This window comes from Durio zibethinus, chromosome 2 (assembly GCF_047325235.1).
Source record: "Durio zibethinus cultivar Kanyao isolate XHJ-2024 chromosome 2, ASM4732523v1, whole genome shotgun sequence".
NCBI lineage: Eukaryota > Viridiplantae > Streptophyta > Magnoliopsida > Malvales > Malvaceae > Durio > Durio zibethinus.
In genome coordinates this window covers 15,099,078-15,104,718 of record NC_143163.1, presented here as the reverse complement: position 1 = coordinate 15,104,718, position 5,641 = coordinate 15,099,078, and positions in this window count along the sequence as shown.

Genomic DNA, 5,641 nt, shown 5'->3' with positions numbered 1-5,641 from the left:
CATTTCTTTCTTTGTTAGGGGAGGTTGTACCTGAGTAGTGATATCTCAGTACCTTTGGGCATACTCATTAAAAGATTTAGATTTTTTTTCTCCATTCCTTGTAATGAAAGGTGATCATGAGCCATATTATAATGTGGTAGTATTGGTTGATAAAGGACCATGTCAAATCCTATCACGATTTAATGAGAGTCTTATCCAACTGAACATACCATCTTACAACAGACTCGATCAAGCTATCTTGGAACACATGCATGAGTAGTTTCTCATTGATGGCGTATGCTACCATCTTACAACAATACATTATGATGTGTGTAATAGGGCACTTAGTACCATTGTACTTCTTAAATTATGGAACTTTAAATTTTAGAGGAATTACAACATCTAGCATGAAACAGAGGTTGACAACATCTATGGATCCATAGAAATCAATGCCTTTTATAGCTAACAATCTTTCCATAATCATGCTCATAGCTTGATTAGTCTTAGAGTCTTTTAAGGGTGTAACTGTTTGTAACTTCACTTCTTCTTTTATCTCGTCCATTTTGGGAATTTGGATGGTCCCATCTACTTTTTCAGTGAAGACAAGATTAGTGTAACTCTAGACATTCCCTTGATTGAGTACTTAAGGCATTTTGTAATTTGGGAATGTGGTCTATTATGTCTGAAGATTTGAAATGGTTTGGGTTTGATATGGATAAAAACATGGTGGATATGGTGATTCAGTAACTTTATGTGAACTATCTTCTTCCATCGTTATTCATTTGTTTATCTTTTCCAAAACATCCAGGATCTTATTTAGCTTCACCTTAATTACTTTTTGAGCCTTTTCTAACATTTCAAAATAGTTCATATTATCTTGCTCCATCTTCTTGGCTCTAGCCTGAGTATAATATTGGTGTTGAGCTATCATCAAACCTTAATTTCCATAATGTGCAAATTTAAGATGATGTTTATGGAACTCTTAAATTATGCATGAGAATGAATGTAAAAATGTAATGCATGAATGCAATAAAAAGAATTTACCACATAACTATTGTTATCAAAGAAAATCTTTATTGAATTAAAAGTTACTTTTAACCAAATCTAAAATTACATCCATGAAAAGTCTAGAACTACTGAGAAAAGAAATCCATATCTCATCGATATTAGTTTTGTATTTCATTAAGGAAATCTATCAATTTTTGACCACATGCTCCCATTAATGGCACTCTTGCTTTTCATTTTTCAATCATTTCTACCATGTTTTTTGTTTTGTAAATAGCCACAATGATTCAGTCAAGCAAGGGCTTTAGCTAGTTATGTGTCTGCATATATGCTTCCATCATTTGTTCATATTCTTTAGTCATAGCCCTCATTTATGCTCTAATTCTCACCACTACTCCATTTAGCATCTGGATATGCTTTTGGGCTTCAAAGAGCATTGGGTCCCTTTCTTATTATTTTTTATGCAATTATCTATTTTCTTGTAAAAGTTGGGCCAATTCTTGATTAGTGGATGACCATGTTATGGTAAGATCAATGCACAAACTCTTCCATCCATCCTTTTCTTATTCTAATGTCTGGACTTCTTTTTTTAGCTTTTTGTTTGCAAGCTTCAACTCTTTAGACTCCCTTTTGAGGCCAGTAGAGGACTTTGCCAGGCTCTCCAAAGATGTAACTGAGATATTCTTTGTTAAAAATTATTTCATGGCAAATATTCCTTAATGATGTGATTGCATGATAAAAGAAAAGGGTAAGTAAAAAAAGTAATATACAAAGACCAACATATAGGACTAAAATATACAAAAAAGACAACACATAATCTTATAAGTAAAACAAAATCTAATCATGTATCTTATTTAGGGTTTTCTAACATAGGGGAAGGCATAGTTCTATCTAGGTTCGGCTCTTAAAGTTAACTACATGAGGTTTGGATTACTTCTAAAAAGTCTCCAAATTGGTCCTTACGTCATTGTCCATTACAGACTAGTAAGACACCCCGACCCTTGCCCATCATAGGCTACAAGCGAAAATGGTTCAATTTGAGTGAGAGTGTTTTGTAGGCCCATACGGAGACATGAAATCTTACGAGGGCATAGGTACTTCACTCTCTCCTAAGGATAGAGCTTAGATGGAGAGCTTTATGTCATGCACATGCAAATGAATGATAGATATATATAATGAATAACTAAAACAAATATAACAATGAAAAAAAATAAAATAAAAAAATAAATTTCACATTTATTAAGCAAGGCCTGGATAATAAGAAATCATTTATTGGCCTGACTCTCGATGTCTCCAATGGAGTCATCAAACTGTCATAACAAATAAATCCAAGACCTATCGCTAGACATGGATTAGAGGAGTCACCACCAATCTTTTTTGCTTAGGTGTGTCGGTCATCTGATTGAATATAATCCGCAAAACTAGATTTTAAGTTCGAGGGTGCAGTTACACATGAGGAAAGTTATAGCACCCTCACAGTGCCCATCAAAATAATGGTACCTATTTGATTCCAAATTATCCGAGCCTTAAAAATATTTATGATTTACCAAAATATTTAATATTGAGAATTAACCTTAAAATTACCCCAATAGTTTGGCAGCAATTTAAGGTAGTTCTCTCACCTCATAGTGTTCATGGAAACTAGTCTCCTAGTCTAAAGAGGCTCCATCATCGAATTTATTAATATATTTTATTTAGGAAAAATTAGTAAAATCTCTCAATAGTTTGGTAAGACTTACTTTGAAGTAGATCTCCTAATAGTTTGATAAGATTTAATTGTAAAAGTATTTATAAATTTATTTATATTTTTAAAAAAAAATTCATTAAATCTCTCAATAATTTGTTAAGATTTAATTTAAAAAGCAATCCTCCAATCGTTTGGAGGATAAATTTATTTTTTTTATTTTTCTAAAATTCATTTATGGAACTTCCTAATAGTTTGGTGCATTCCATAAAATTTGAATCCATAAAAATCCTCCAATAGTTTAGTGGGATTCATAGATCTATTTTGAAAAGATTTTTTATCTTTTTTTTTAAATAACAAAAAAATTTTTTACAAAATAATAAAAATTATCCAAAAAAAATAAAGTCAATAAAATAAAATAAAATAAGCTTAAAATAATTTAAAAAATAAAAATTAGAAAATAAAAATAAAATGGAAAAGGAAAACTTGTGCTTCGTGTTGGGTCAATGTGAGGGTTAGTATACGGGTTGTTGGGTTATGCATGGATCTAAGGGCCTCCAAAAATGACATCGCATTGAGTCAGTATATAAGCCAGATCCTCGGCATTTTCTTTAGAAGTGCCCAGCTCTCTTTCTCTTTCTAAACGAAAATCCTCTGACCTCTCTCTAAAAAAAACCCAAGAATACCATTGAAAACTGAAAAAACCCACCGATTTTTGGAAAACTAGGCAGAAAGTGATCGAAAAATTCAACCTTCATAAAAAAACTCATCAAAAAATTCAAAGTTCATCCCTAAAAACCTAGTTTTTTCTAGAAAATCGCAAAATCTTAAAACTTTTCTAGAATCCTTCATAAACCCTCCAAAACCTCGATCCTAACCCCAAAAACTTAAATCTAAACCTAGAATCCCTAAAATTCCCGAATCCTAAACTTAAAATCCCAGTAACACAAAATCCTAGAATCTTAAACATTAGGTCTTTTTCACCAAAATCCACCCTACCTGTTTTGTAGTGATTAGTCCAATTTATAGGTAATCTCTAGTAACCATTTTAGCAATCAGACAGAACCAATCTTAGCTTGAATCTTGGAATTGTGTTCTGCCCGAGCATGATCTTAGGCTAGGTATTAGGTCCTGATTAAATCCACAACATATTTTGGCTTGATTCAGCATTAAACATCCTTTAACTGTTGATGGGATCTTGATCTAGCTGTTTGAATTTTAGTTTCCTTAATTTTTGTTACCGGTTGAAAAGAAAGGAATAACATAAAATAAGAATAGTAATAGTAATAGTAATAATAATAATAATAATAATTATTATTATTATATTATTATTATTATATAATATAAGTAATAATAATAGTAATAATATAATATACTAATATAATATAATAGTAATGTAATATAACATATAATAATAACAAAATAATAATATAATATAGTATATAAAAATAACGATAGTAACGAAAAAATTTAATTTGATAGACCTCGGACACATATGGGTGTCTACATTCTATTTTATTATATGATTATTTTCTTATTTTATTATTTATTTGTTTAGATTTTTTATTTTTTTATTTGTATAGTATTTAACTTTGTTGCATACATCATATAAATATTGCATTTTAATAGGGGTATTTGTTTTGGGTCAACCAATAGTAAAAGAAGCAATCATGAAGCCATCGGTAACATTAGCCTCCTTTAAGAATTATTTGAAAGTTAAAAGTCAATCGAAAAGCACTTAAGAAAAAGAAGAAAATTACTTAGGGGTTAGTTATGTTTCCATACTTCCAAAACTGGTTCATGTATATTTGAGTTAAAGTGATGTAGCCAAATTAGAAGCTATATGGCAATAGTGAGGAGTAGAAAAGAAAGAGTCTCTTTCAAAAAAGTGTGGGGATATGGCACTGCTCATGACAATGAAGATTAATGAATCACTAGTTAGGGCTATGATACAATTTTAGGATCTATCTTATCGGTGTTTCATGTTCAACCAATAAGACTTAACCCTCATAATTGAAAAATACTTATCTCTACTTCGAATAGAGCTACCAGTCAAGATAAGATCTATTTGAAGGAGCAAAAAAACACTAGATATAGAAAGCAGTTAGCTAAGATTTTACAAATAAGGGTCAAGGAGATAGTCAAACATAAAAAGAAAAAAAAATGGGGTTAAGACCATTCAATCAACTTTTTTGTTAGAGCATATAAAGAAGCATCTTAATGATGATAAGGGATTGGACTTGTTTGCTTTGGCTGTGTATGGTTTGATTATATTCGCCAAGGTATTAGGACATATAGAGGCATCAATGGTTGATTTCTTCAAGCAATTGGATAAAGGTATGGAATTTTGTCAACCATTTTAGCAAAAACCATTAGATTGCTAAACTTTTGTCGAAAGAAGAGTGAAGGTTGATTCATAAGATGTGCTCGGCTACTTTTTGTTTGGCTTAGAAGTTACTTTTAGGAAAAAAAAGATATCATTTCAGCCTTTCTCTATTCATTTTGTTCCCATCAATGAGTTTGTTACTATGGAATGGCAGAGGGATTGGACAAGACATCAATGGATATCATTTTTTACTAGTGAGTATGTAACATGGAGAGCACCTTGGAGGCTTAACAAAACCATTTTGCACAGCTGTGGAGATGAACCGTGGGTACCATTACTAGGAATATAAGGGGCAGTGAGTTATGCACCTATTATGGTTTAAAGGTAATATAATTTTTGTCATTTAATCCCTATGACTCATGGATTCAATTCACTTGAGTTTGACTATAGGGCACTCAGTTCTATGAAAAAAGTTTGAGAGGTCATCAAGGCATGAAACTTGATTAATCGAATGAACTGACCAGATATGCAGATAATGTTACAAAAGAGTACTTGCATGGAGAATGAAGAGAATCAATGCAGTTAGGCCCTTACTAATAACTATTTTAGATCAATTTCCCATTCTTATGTCCAAGCTAGTATTGTTA